Source organism: Ailuropoda melanoleuca, chromosome 2, assembly GCF_002007445.2.
Source record: "Ailuropoda melanoleuca isolate Jingjing chromosome 2, ASM200744v2, whole genome shotgun sequence".
Lineage (NCBI taxonomy): Eukaryota > Metazoa > Chordata > Mammalia > Carnivora > Ursidae > Ailuropoda > Ailuropoda melanoleuca.
The window spans coordinates 47,554,014-47,568,900 of record NC_048219.1 but is presented as its reverse complement, the minus strand read 5'-3'; the positions used below and the strand labels follow the sequence as shown (position 1 = coordinate 47,568,900).

Below are 14,887 nucleotides of genomic sequence, written 5' to 3'. Positions count from 1 at the left end.
TTTTTTGAAATGGTTTGAGAAGAATAAGTATTGCCTCTTCTTTAAATGTTTGGTAGAATTCACTGAAGCCATCTGGTCCTGGACTTTTGTTTATTGGGACTTTTTTGATTACTGATTCAATTTCATTGCTGGTAATCAGTCTATTTAGATGTTCTATTTCTTCCTGATTTAGTTTTATATGTTTCTAGGAATTTATCCTTTTCTTCTAGGTTGTCCAATTTGTCGATATATAATTTTTCATAATATGATCTTTTGTATTTCTGTGGGATTGGTTATTTCTCTTTCATTTCTGATTATTTTTAAGTCCTCCCTCCCTCCCCCCACTTTGGATGAGTCTGGGTAAAAGTTTATCCATTTTATTGATCTTATCAAAGAACCAGCTCCTGGTTTCACTGATTTGTTCTGGGGTTTTTTTGTTGTTGTTTTGTTTTGTTTCAGTTTCTATTTTGTTTATTTCTGATCTTTATTTCCTTCTGGCTTGCGGCTTTATTTTTCTTTTTCTAGCTCTTTTAGATGTAAGGCTAGGTTGTTTGAGATTTTTCTTTCTTCTGGAGGTAGGCCTGTATTGCTATAAACTTGTCTCCTAGAATGGCTTTTGCTGCATCGCAAAGATTTTGAACCATTGTGTTGTCATCTTCATTCATCTCCATATATTGTTTGATGACCTCTTTGATTTCTTGGTTGATCCATTCATTGTTTAGCAGCATGTTATTTATCCTCTCTGAATTTGTATTCTTTCTAGCTTTTTTCTTGTGGCTAACTTCTAGTTCTATAGCATTGCTGTTGGAAAAGCATGTTATGGCTTCCATCTTTTTGAATTTGTTGGGAATTGTTTTGTGGCCTAATATGTGATCTATTCTGGAGAATGTTCCACCTGCACTTGAAAAGAATGTGTAGTCTGCTGTTTTAGGATGGACTGTTCTGATACATGGTTTAGATCCAACCGTCTGGTCCAGTGTGTCATTCAAAGCCACTGTTTCCTTGCTGATTTTCTGTTTGGATGATCTATCCATTGATATAATTGGGATGTTAAAACCTCTACTATTATTGTATTACTGTTGATCATTTTCTTTGTTATTAGCTGCTCTATGTGTTTCAGTGCTCCCATATTGGGTGCATAAATATTTACAATTGCTATATCTTTGTGTTGGATTGTTACCTTTATGATTATATACTGTCCTTCTTTGTCTCCTGTTACAGTCTTTGTTTTAAAGTCTATTTGGTCCAATATAAGTATTGCTACTCCAGCTTTCTTTTCACTTCTATTTGCATATTCAATGCTTTTTATCTCTTAACTTTTAATCTGCATGTGTGAAATGAGTTGTAGTCAGCATATAAATGGGTCTTGCTTTTTTATCCATTTTGTCACCCTATGTCACTTGATTAGAGCATTTAGTCCATTTACATTAAAAATAATTAAGTACGCACTTATTGCCATTTTGCTACCTGCTTTATGGCTGTTTTTGTAGTTCTTCTCTGTTCCTTTCTTCTCTTACTCTCTTTCATGGTTTATTTGCTGTTTTGGTGATATACTTGGATTCCTATTTGTTTTTTGCTTCTTTATTACAGGTTTTTATTTATGGTTGCCATTAGGCTCATCTTATGCATATAGTAGTCTATATTAAGTTGATGGATTAATTTTGAATCAGTTCTTTACTCCTTTCCCCTGCCCCTACATTTTAGGTGTATGATGTCATACTTTATATTCTCTAATTTTGTGAATCCTTTGACTGATTTTTATAGGTATACTTAATTTTACTGCTTTTGTGCTTTCTACTTTTCTACACTTTCTCCTACTTTTATGGTCTTTCCATTCAAAGAGTCCCCTTTAACATTTCTTGTGGGTCTGGTTTAGTGGTCATGAATTCCTTTAACTTTTGTTTGTCTGGGAAACTCTTTATCTCTCCTTCTATTTTGATTGACAGCCTTGCTGGATAGAGTATTGTTGGTTGCAGGTCTTTTTCTTTCAGTATTTTGAATATATCATGGCGCTCTCTTCTGGCCTGCAAAATTTCTGCTGAAAAAATCAGCTAATAGGCTTCTGGGGTTCCCCTAATATGTAATTGTCTTTTTTTTTCTCTTTCAACCTTTAAAATTCTTTCACTACTTTTGTTGTTGTTGTTGTTGTTGTTGTTTTGCCATTTTAATTACTATGTGTCCTGGTGTGGACCCACTTGGGTTGATTTTGTTGGGGCTTCTCTGCCTCTTGCATCTGGATTTCTGCTTTTGCCCCCAGATTTGGGAAATTTTCACCTATTGCCTCAAATTTTCTGCCTCCTTTTTTCTCTCTTCTCTTTCTGGGATCTATAGAATGTAAATGTTAGTATGCTTGATGGTGTCACTGAGTTACCTAAGTCTATTTTCATTTTGTATTTTTTTTTCTCTCTCTCTCCTGTTCCTCTAGTCTACTATTTATTCCATTTAGTGTATTTTTAATTTTAGCTATTGTTTCTTCATCTCTGATTGGTTCTTTATGTTTTTTGTCTCTTTGTTGAGGGTCTCACTGAGGTCTTTTCTCAAGTCCATTGAGTATTTTTGTGACCATTACTTTAAACTCTCTATCAGGCATATATATTAATTAACTCCATTACATTTAGCTCTCTGGCTGTGGTGTTTGTCCTGTTGTCCTATTTGGGACAAGTTCCACTGTCTCCTCATTTTGTGTAACTTTCTGTGTCTGTTTCTATGTGTTAGGAAAGTCAGCTACATCTCTTGCTCTTGAAAGCCATTGCCTTATGAAGAGGTCCTATAGTGCCTTGCAGTGTGATGTCCCCTGTTCACCAGAACCTGGTGCTTCAGGGGTGTCTCCTATGTGTGTCGCATGCACCCTATTACTGTGGCTGCATTTGCCTTTGGGCTGCTTGTCTGCAATGGCTTTTTGTTGTGGGCAGCATTTGGTACCTGTGTTAATGGTCCATTCTGGGACCACCTTGTGCTTGAGTCGAGTTAAACCAGGTGCTTGCTAGAGCTGAGGTAGCAGCAAATGCAGCATGCTTTCCTTGTGGCATCCCCTGAGAAGTTTTTATTGGTGGGTGGGACTGCAGTCAGATCAGGTGTCTGCCCCCAGCCCCCTACTGGGGCCCCATTCAGTCTGGTGCATGTGGTTATCTTCCCCTCTTCCTGGGTTAGAAGTCATTTTGGAGTTGTACCAGCCTCTGTCAGGGCTGCTTGCACACTGCCAGGTTTGTGGCACTGCCTTGGATGTTCTCTGGCCAAGGGTGTATTGGAAAGCACAGGTCCACAGGTGAATGCAGGGGCAGAGCATTTGGTGTCAGCAGTGTCCTCACTGGTCTGCTTCGGGAGTGGGCCTGCAGCTGCCTGGGAGAATTTCTGCTGAGGCTGTTGGGGATGGAGGGGGCAGATCTACAGAAGCCCGTAGGGGCAGGCACACTGTTATCAATCTAGGTGGAACGTGTTCAGGCTGCACTGGTTCCTGCAGGTGTCTGTGTATCTAGGTTGGGAGTGGAGGAGGGAAATGGCATCTGGCCAGCTCTTTTGCTCTTGAAGTCTCCTGAAGATCCCTGCTCCTCTAGCACATGCTCTGAGATTAGTGACTACATCTCCAAACCCTATACCCCAGGCATTTTTAAAAATCCTGCTTCTAGGGGCACCTGGCTGGCTCAGGTGGTAGAGCATGCAGCTTGATCTCCAGGTTCTGAGTTCAAGCCCCATGTTGGGTGTAGAGATTACTTAAAAATAGAAACCTTAAAAAAAAATGCTGCTTCTACGTTGTATCTGGGTGAGGCTGTTTGTTGTGCCGTCTCTTTAAGGGCGGGAACTCTGTTTTGTGGCCCTTCAGCTTTCCTAGAGCCAAGGTGCTGATTTTAAAGTTCTAGGTTTTAAGTCCCATGATTATAAGAACTTGCAAAGTTAGACCCCTTTGATTCTCAAAGCCAAATATTATGGGTGTTTGTATTCCAAGGGCAGGCCCCCGGTCTGGAATGCAAGGTTCTATTTCTTTCCCCACCCTACGCCTGTGGCATCCCTCTCTCCCAGGGACAGTACCCAACTGCATTTCCACCCTTCCTCTACTCTGGATGTGTTCTCTTTTCTATATGCAGCTGCGGAGAGTCTATTTTTCCAGTCTTTGGGTTGTTTTCTGGATGTTTACACTGATGTGGATGTTATCTAGTTGTAATCGCGGGACAAAGTGAGCTTAAGATTCTCCCCATTCTTTTTCCTAGAAGTCAAGTAAGCTTTTATTAATGAAATTTTGTTACTTTTATAATTAATCAAAACCAGTATTAAATGTCCTTTTTCATTCTTTACAAATATGTAACATTTATAAATTAAACTAGATACCTACACTTCCTCTTGTTTTGGAAGTCTTCATTTTAAGAAAGATAGCATTTAGTTTTAACTGTTACTTGAACAGATTTTTTTAGTGTTGAGGGAGATTTTTTTTTTTTCTGTTCATTTTGCTGAATGCGTGCTTTCTAGATCTTTTCAAGTAGAATATTGTTAGCATGAGAGAGACTGATTTGTGCTCAAGGACATGACCCTAAGCTCACCATTGGGTGGAAGGGGCCACCTGTGAAATGATAAACAACATTTTTCTTATCCAGGCAACTGGATATAGGGCTGCTTCCAAAAATGTTTCTACAGCAGAAGTGTCATCAACACAGATTTTCAAATTTGGTATCATGTGTCCTATTATCTGCTTCATTGCGTTTGTAAATTGCTTCTGTTAAAAAGCCATAAGCACAATTTGGCAGACCTGTTTCTCACATATTAAAACAGTTAAAATGTACCTTTAAGGGATACAAAATAATGATTTGAAAGCCAACATTCCCAACCAGCAAGTGTTTAGGGAATGCCTTAGCTGCCCCAAACAGATTTGCAGTTAATTTTTAAGTGTCAGCGCAAGCAGTTGGTCTAATCACATTTTCTCCTTGACAGAGGGCTTTTTAATGGCTGCAACTTCTGACTCAACCCGAGAGCACAACAGGCACATACTTTGCAAATGTTGAAAATGAGAGATAATACTAGATAATAATGCTTGCTCCTGGTACCTCAGTAACGTGCATTTCCTTGATAGGAGTGAAAGGATAATTTGCCTGAATAAAGTTTTTACCCATCTCTTACCAGTCTTTGCTTATCTGCTATGAATTACCCAAATAGGGATGTTTTACAAATAACTTTCTCTTACATGCACCACACACACACACACACACACACACACACACACACACACACACACACGAATGCACCAATTTTGCTTAAAGTGGTCTTTCAAAGTTATTTCTAAAGCAGTGAGAAAATTAAGGGGAATAGGTGATTGATCTAGATTTATATCAATTGCTGTGTCACTTTGTCATTTAGTTTTATTCACCAGTACAACACCAGACAGTTTAATTCTAGAGCCTGTGCTCTTAACCACCATACTATAGCAACTTTTATTTAATGAAGAAGGTAAGGATTCTTTAAGTAATAAAGGTTGCTAAGAGAGGGGGCAGACTAGAACCCCATGATATTCTCCAAATGCTTTTCTCTCTCTCCTTCTCTTCCCCTCTGAATTTCACACACACAGAGTTGGACTTAAAACAGTAACCAGAAGGGGGAATGAAGTATGAGAGACTATGGACTCTGGGAAACAAACTGAGGGCTTCAGAGGGGAGGGGGGTGGGGGAATGGGATAGACTGGTGATGGGTAGTAAGGAGGGCACGTATTGCATGGTGCACTGGGTGTTACATGCAAATAATGAATCATCGAACTTTGCATCAGAAACCAGGGATGTACTGTATGGCGACTAACATAATATAATAAAAAAACATTAAAAAAAAAAACAGCAAGTGTCAGTGGAGTAAGTGGAAAGCAGGCATTCCTTTGCAAGCAAAAACCATGAATAATCTAATAGCTTCGGTCTTACCCTGTGGGACTGAGTGTGTGTTCCCTTCACTGCAGTGCCATTGTTTATATTCAATGTTTGCAAAATTAGCCTCTATTAAGTACACACTAAAGAGAGGAGCACAGTCTTTATGCTAATAGACACCTATTAATATAGGCTTGGTTTTTTTTTCTTCAGTTAGTGATTGTCCTATAGACTAAATAAAACTAGGTCAGACAGTATCTCATTCTTTAGGGTTTTTTGGCCAGGAAGACCTCAAATGATTTCATGGATCTTTCAAAAAAGACATATTTATTAGTAGGTATTAATGAATATTACATGTAGCATTTTCAGATGTAATAAATTACACCAATTTTCAGGAATGATGAGAGCTCTTCCGTCATATAAAGCAGGGGAGTGTTGCCAATTTGGCGCTACAAATAAGCAAACACCAAGATGAGTGACTCTAACTGTGTGTGACCTTGAATTTTTCAAGGAAAATTTGAATAGGAAGAGAACAGCCTCTGCTGTGATCGCAGGCTGGCACTGCAACCATAATATGCTAAAACCATCTCTCTCTAGTTCGTTTTAGAAAATAACCGAAGATACTGCCTATCCACCGCATCGGGAACCATGAGTCAGCCTGTGTATGCACCACACTGCTTTTTCCTTTCCAGTACCCGTCATGCCCAACCCCTCACAGGGCCTCTGTCCATATGCTGATCTAATGGAAGCCTCTATGTGCCTCCATTCATTTTCCACATCTCCACTCCTACAATACCTCTACAAAGACCTCATCCCTGATCTCTCATTTGGTCATTGTCTCCTACGAATCCCTCTCTTTGTACCATTTTTCCTCCCTTGCAGTGCTTGTCAGAATTGAAATTTCATGTTTGTGCCATTTATTCATGAAGATCTCTTTCGCCCAATAGACTCTAGGCTCAGAGAGCAAGGACCTTTCTATACCCAGGGTCTGGTATAGTGCTGACACATAGTAGGCACTCAAAAAATATTTGTAGAATGAATGAATAAAAAAATGAATAAATTTCTGTCCTTATTATTTCCACCTACTTCTTTACCATAAAAAAACCAGTGTGAATCAAAACCTTTAAACAGGTTTTATTTTCCAGTGTGAATCAAAACCTTTAAACAGGTTATGAATGTGATAGACCAACATTATCTAGAATAACTAGAGAAAGTATATTAAAGTAAACAGCATAGAGTCAGTCTTGCTAATAAAATAAAGATGTGAAAAGGTTAATTTAGTTTCTTGGATATTTGGTTGTTTTTCTATTTTCTTTCAATTCTTTGTCTATTTTTTTAGACAAATCTTTCTCAAAAATATGCATTTCCCCCCTTATACCTCCTACAGTCACCCCTCGCATTTCAGATTCTGAAATTTAGAATGTGTGTCTTTCTGCTCTTTTCTGTTGTTACCCTGTGTGGCAGTAAATTCTGATAAAAGAGAATCTGAAATCTTATACCTCTGGTTATTTTGTTTACTCTTTTGTTTTTAATGAAGTTCTAAATGTCTTGCTGAATATACCTAAAGTTCCACCCTTGGGTAGGCTGGTTACTTGCTCAGAATACAGGCTGGGTATTTTTCTTTTTCCCCTCTGGGTTCCTTCTCTACCTGTTCTTCACCCTGATCTGTCCCCTGAGAAACTAGTATATAACCCAAAGGATTACATCAATAGGTTTTCTTGTCCTGCAGCTTCCGATATGGTTTGGCCAGTGGGGAGGTATCAATAATAGATTGGAAGGTAGGAGAAGGAGTTTCTGAAATGTATTCTTCTGGCTCTCTTCCTGGCAAGTCACCTCAGGTTAGCTATACCTCTCTCCCTAAGGCTTCAAGTCTTATCAGTCAGCTTTTCCATTTGGCTTCTCTTTCTGGATTTGGGTAACCTCTTCCCCCTTTGCCACTCCAGTCATAAAGGTGAAAATGGCTCCCAGTTGTTACTAGCCTCGAGGCTCTGCATCAACTCTTGTTTCCCATAACTCTACCTGTATCTTTATAAATATTTACTAAACTCTCTACAATTTTTCTGTGTGAGTATAACATGTATTTCCTGTCAGGATCCTGCCATATTCTTAAAAACAAAACAAACAAACAAACAAAAACCAACCCAACCTTGCAAGGTATTGCTTCCCAAGAAGTACTTTTTTTTTAAAAATATTTTATTTATTTATTTGACAGAGATAGAGGCAGCCAGCGAGAGAGGGAACAACAAGCAGGGGGAGTGGGAGAGGAAGAAGCAGGCTCATAGCAGAGGAGCCTGATATGGGGCTCGATCCCATAACGCCGGGACCATGCCCTGAGCCGAAGGCAGATACTTAACCGCTGTGCCACGCAGGCGCCCCCCAAGTAGTACTTTAAATGGATCTTCCATAGGGTGGTCAGCTGTTCATAAGGCATGCTGGTTCAGGGTTGGTCATCCGCCACTGGCAAATTCATCACGTAAGTATTGTTAGGAGCCAAGTCAGCCTTTTGGGTAAAATTCCATGTTATCAAAATCCCCACATAATCTTCATCCCTGTTGTCATGATTACTTTTTCACAAAATCATTAAATATGTGTCTTAACATTTAAAAAGGGTCTTTACTAAGTAACCATATGAAACATCAACATCTTCATATTCTAGGTCCATTTTGAGTTCAGTCCTTCTAGTTATTTCTCAAACTTCCTTGCTACTGATTGTCTAATGTTTTTATTTTCAATTCCATGAAAATGTGGCCAAATCGTTGGCTTCTGTTTATGAATAAATAAATGATTCAGGTCATCTCTTCCAGTCAAAGTAGATAACCAGGAACATTTCCCCTGATCAGTGCCAACAGATCCTCCTCCGCCATCTATAAATCTAGTTTAATTTTTTTTTTCCCAGTCAACTATTATAAGGCGCCTTTCATGAGTCGTAGGTCATGTTAAGACAGCGCCTCGGGAGTCAGCGCACTATTGTAAGCGGTATTTTTATTTAACTGTCTTGTGCCTTCATGACCTTCTCAAGCACTGTATGAATATACTACTTCTACTCAATAACGGAGTGCTGTTGGGCACAGCTAACTTTAGGCTTGATGGATCAGATAACATCTAGTTTATGATGGGCTTCTTATGTCCCTGAGTGATCATCAGGGTCCAGGAGCAACTTCTCAAAAGAACAGTTATTTGCTTGAAAACACATGAGTTTTCTCCAAAACCCTAGGGACCTCCAACTGTGATTCTCTAAAAGACGCTTTCCATAGGTCCTATACAGCATCCTGTTCAGATATATACTTTAAGCACCACTGAGTACATTACGCCATACTTACTGGTAGATCTACTTTTATGGTAGCCTGGATTATCTTGAAAAGCATTTTATTTCTCTGGGCTTTACTCAAATCTTATAGGCGATTAGAGTTGCGCCTCTTTCTTAACAGAGAATGCAAGGTGCAGCCACTTATCTTTCACTTTGGAGTAGATATCTCTACTGGACTCCTCAGGTCTCTATTATAAGACTCTTGCATTTTCCTGAGATTTATTTCCCATCCATAAGCATACATAAGACTTTCAAAGGCATCAAGATTACATACTTTCCAATATTCTCCAAATCTTATCTTCACGATGCCATCAATGTAAGGAATTTGCATGGTATCCTGTGGAGTAAGGATATTATCAAAACTGCAGACTAAATTGTGGCAAAGAGCTAAGAAGTCATATAGCCTTGAAGGAAGATAGTGAGGATGCAATATTCTCTCTGCCAGGTGGAAACAAATTCCCTTGGTGTTTTTTACTTATTGGGAAAGGTGGAAAGTTTTTGTTAGATCACCTACTGCATCCAAGGTGGCAGAGGCCACTTTGATTTTAGTAAAGACTATAACTTGAAGAACAATTAAAATTAAGCTTGTGACTTAGTTAAGCTAAAGAGAATTCGTTATCATTCTTCAGAAGCCATCCTCTCTCTACACTGACCAATCAGGATGAAATACAGTTTCCTTAGGGAGAATGTATTAATTATGAAATAATATTATACTAAATATGAATGTGTTCATCTCTGTATTCTAAGAATTTTTATGTGCCTACCACAATAAGTAAGGCCCAATGAATGAATGACTAAATGGATAGAAATATGATAATTGATAATTCGTATGAATGAATGAGTGAATGGGAGTTTGATCATATTCTAGTCTTGCATTTTAAAGCTTTTTATGTTAACTTCTAAGAATTAAGGTTAATAGGTATCAGATACTGTGTAATTGGTTAGGCCCTAGTGAATATCTAAATCAAGTTAAGGACTCCATGTATTAAATCATATAGTAAAGAAACAAAAATTACTAAAATCCTAGCAATTGTAGCTATGAGTTAAAAAAACATAACAAAACAAATAAAATAGAAAAGAGGATTTAATTATTATGAATATTTAGATTGGAGAAGATAAAAATGATTTAACTGAATCCTTCAAGTATATAAAATATTTTTAAAAGCTGTATAGTAATTAGTTCATTAAATAGCAAATTATTTCAAAAATTGACAACATGAAGCAAAGAATGTTTCTTATTTCACAGTTTCTGTGGTCAAGAGTTGGGAACAGCTTAGCCAGGTGGCTCTGGCTCCGAGTTCATGGCATCAGGAGGTTGCAGTCAAGATTTAAGCCAAGGCTACAGTCAGCTGAAGGCTTGACTAAGGTGGAGGAGCCTTCAAGATGGCTCACTTTCATAAATGTTGGCAGGAAGCTTCAGTTCTCACCAACTGCTGACAATCATGTGGGCTTTTCTATAGGACTTCCTCAAGTCCTAGAGCTAGTGATCTAAAGGAGAGCAAAGATTGAAGCTGTAATGCCTTTTATGACCTACTTTCGAAAGTCACCCAAATGTAATTTCTGCCACATTCTATTTAATAGAAACAAGTCACTAAGTCTAGTCCACAGTGAAGAGGTGGGGAATCATGCACCACCTGTAGAAGGAAAAACGTCAAATAATTTATGGACATATTTGAAAGTCATCATAGATGGTGATCAGCTGAATAAAAGTAAATGGTATTAAATTATAAGAAAGAACTCCATGATAGCATGTTCACCCCCCATAAAATCGGGAAGCAAAAAAGATAATCTGGGATATTCATATATATGTATGTATATATTTTTTGGAGATTTTTTGAGAATGTGAATGAACATATAAACCAATGGATCTCAAGTGAAGCAGTACCACTGCCTGGGGGGTCTTTCAAAAAGTTTGAGCTGACTTTTTGATTGTCATAGTGTTTGAGGGGGAGTACTACTGGCATTTAGTGGATGGGAGCCAGGAAAGGTAGATGCTTTGCAATATCTGGGACAGTTCTATACAACCAAGAATTGTCTCACTTCCTACCTGACTTTCCCATGTCGCATTCATGTAGGTGGCAACTCATTTTTAAGTATTTGAATCTAGAACTTCTGTTTTAAAATTACAAATGTTATTTTTGCATGGTTTCAATGAATACCAAGGGAATTTGAAGAAAAAGTGTACTTTTTTGTTAGAATTCACTAAAATTTCTTCGCTTAGGAAAATCATATTGTTGACAACACACTTGTGTTATTTAAGTCTCCTGCACAATATACCTACATCTTCTTGCAGTTATACCTGTCATACTCAGTGATTCTGTCTATAGGTGCATGCACTTGGCTTAATTCACTGTCTTTTGGTTTAGTCTCTTGTGAGCATTTGCATATTATGCACACTATTTAATTATAAACTATTTTCTCTTTTGCATTACATGAGGACATGTTATTGATATTTTAAAAGAAATTATGTACATGAGCGAGTCATGTTATCTGTATTATTTCAAGATTATAAAAGGAGCATGGCAAAATATTTATTATAAAAAAGATGCATTGGGTATGATATGGTTGGGGAAGGACTGACCTACAAATCTGTGAAATTAAGGCACTATTTTTTTTAAAGATTTTTAAAATTAATTTATTTTTTAGAGAAGTCGGGGGAGAGGTAGAAGGAGAGGGAAAGAGAGAATCTCAAGCAGGCTCCCCGCCAAGCATGGAGCCTGACGCAGGGTTCAAGCTCACGACCCCAAGATCATAACCTGAGCTGAAATTGAGAGCTGGACACAGCCAAATGAGCCACCCAGCTGCCCTGACAAATCTGTGATGTTATGGCACTATTAATCACCTAATATGACAAGTCCTTGACATTTGTGGGGAAATATTTTTGAGCAGATCTATCCAGGAGCAACAAAATGTGAGTCACTTGTAATGCCAAGTTTTCCAGTAGCCATAGATAAGAGAATAAAAAGAGACAAGTGAAATTAATTTTAATAATATATTTAACTATATTATTTTAGATATGATCAATATAAAAATTATTGAAATTTTTATATTCTTTTTTTCCTGCATACTGTCTTTAAAATCTGATGTGTATTTTGTACTTATAACATGTCTCAGTTCAGGTAAGCCACATTTAAGTGTTCAGTGAACACGAGTGGCTAGTGGCCACCATATTGGACAGCACATTCCTAGAAGTGCCATGAACAGAGAAATTCCAAGAAAGGGCATAAAATGTGAGCAGTCTCTTAGTTTATTAACAGACAAAACACTGTGGCTGCACATCTCTGTTTCCTCCTTTTTTTTTCCCCGTCAAATTCCTCCAGTGGAGGTGTGGCGAGACGGTGACTTGATGGAGGAGGTAAAAACTAGATATCCTTGACTGAGGTGACTGGGTTGAACTAGCCCTTGCAACTCTTAGCTCAAAGATTTGACGTTCCAGCTCAAGCACAGATGGTCTGCAACACCGCTTCTGTGCCAGAGACTGCGGAGAGAGGTGGAGCCCCAGCTTCGTAATCCCAGCCACCAGCCGCAGTTTAGAACTACGGAACCAAGGAAGAGCATTCTTCCCTTGCCAGTTAAATCTTTGTCTCTTTCTCCTCTGTCCCCAGGCATCAGATCCCTCCCAACCAGATACTTGTCCTCTCCTGCCAAGTACAAAGTTTTTCTTTTCAAATGACAAAGATTCCACAATTACCTGTTTCCTCTCCTTTCCTACCGTATGTGTCCGACATCCTGCTGTTCCTCCTGTAGCTGATACCCATGTTGTTTCCCACTGCTGACAAGCTCGTTCCTAATTTAGTCTCTAGCAGGCAGCATTACAGGCAGCATTACAGCTTTTGAGCCCCGTGGTTAAAACTTGAGCCTTAGACGGCAACAAGCCTAAGTTCAAGCCTTGTTTATGCCGCTGAAAAACTGTGACCCTGAGAAGTAAATAAAATTCTGAGGGGCGTCTGGGTGGCTCAGCAGGTTAAGCGTCTGACTCTTGTTTTTGGCTCAGGTCACGATCTTGGGGTTGTGCAATTGGGCTCCGACGCTGGGCACGGAGCCTGCTTAGGATTCTCTCTCTCCCTCTCCATTTGCCCTTCCCCATCATTTCTTAACTGCAGCTCAGTTTTTTTTGTGAACCTACAAAATTTGGGTAAAAATAATATCTACCTTATAGAATTATTGTGAGACTCAAATGAGACAATGGATGCAATGCATTTAGCATAGAACTTGACACACTGTGAGTAATTAATACCTTGAAGCTCTATTATACTATTTCCTCATTCTGTACTTTCATCCCTGCTCCTGGCCACCTGGTCCAAGTTCTAGTCATTTTTCACTATTGCCAGGTCTCGCCTCTTCCCTATGGCTTCTGTAAACTTTAAAGATTTTATTTATTTATTTATTTGAGAGAAAGAGCACGAGTGTGCATGGGTGTGAGGAGTGGCAAAAGGAGAGGGGAGAGAGAAAATCTCGAGCAGACTCCCTGTTGAGCATGGAGCCCAACTTGAGGTTCAATCTCCCTACCCTAGATCATGACCTGAGCAGAATTCGAGTCAGACTCTTACCCAGCTGAACTAACTCAGGTGCCTGCTTCTGCAAATTTTGTTGTCGCCTTTTCATGTTTTCTTTGAGAAGTCTGATATAAACTATACTGGTGTTGACTTCTAGTACAGGACACCTACTGGTCACTTAGTAAATTCTTTGGTTAATTGATAAAAAGGGAAAGAACACTATAGCATTCTTCTAATGTCCTACCCCACATGTCCTCAGTCCTTCTGGGTTTGCTTGTAGCTATGGTAGACTGTTTCACCATGCCCCCCAATGAGCATGTTCTGTGTGGTTTCTCAAAAGGTCCCCAACAGGATGGAGTCACCCCTGTATCACCAGCGGTATCCCATTTGTTAACATGCCTTTTGTTGACTTTGCTTCCTTCCCTGCCTTCATTCCCACTTAAGCTTCCTAGAATTATCTCCCAAATCATCCTACTCATAGCAAAGTCCTTTTCTCAGGGTTTTGTGTTGGGGAAACCTAAATAAGAAAGGAGCTAACATTACCAAGTCCATGTTGCATGGCATTCTACTTTATTAGCTTCTTTCATATCCTCAAAATTCTCATGGGGTTTGGTATTTTTATACCCATTTTGTAGTAACAAATTAGAAAGCCAAAACTAAAATAATTAAATGACTTGTTCAGGGTCATAAATACAGTAAGAAGCCAACCTAGCAATCTAAATGCTTCTTTATGTGCCATTTCTGAGTCAATATTTGTATGGAAAAGGAACAAAATATTTCAGGGTAAAAGAAAAATATTGTAGGAAACAGGTAAAAGTGGATCTCTTGGTTTTAGCCAAAATGTGACCCCCTTTTCACAAAAGATATAAAAGTAGAATATAATAAAATAGTATCCAGAGACATTGTCCACTGAACAGTTAGATGGCATTTTAATGCTTTCTTTATAGTCCATTATCTTTATTCTGGGAAATAAATATAAGAAGATAAGATAGCAGAGGACTGTTGAATGAGTCAGATTTTATAAGACAGTATTAGAAAATGAAACCTATTTGGCCTCTATGACATTGAAGAAATTATGAGACAAAGGAGACTTTTCTGGGCACTTAGATACTAAAAGGAAAGACTTGGATGGATGAGAAAAATTACTGAGAAAAATTTCTATTCCATATTTAAATTCTCATTCAGAATTGATTTTTTTTATCTTCCTGAGTCACACAGACCATGTACGTAAGGGTGATTGAATTATTACATGAACTTCAGATCCAATAAAT

General features: G+C 38.5%; 1 protein-coding gene across 8 annotated transcripts in view; it reads left to right on the top strand.

Moving 5' to 3' along the window:
- SLC44A5 (solute carrier family 44 member 5) overlaps positions 1–14,887 on the top strand; it is a 352,457-nt gene that overhangs the window by 262,524 nt on the left and 75,046 nt on the right. The window lies entirely within an intron of this gene.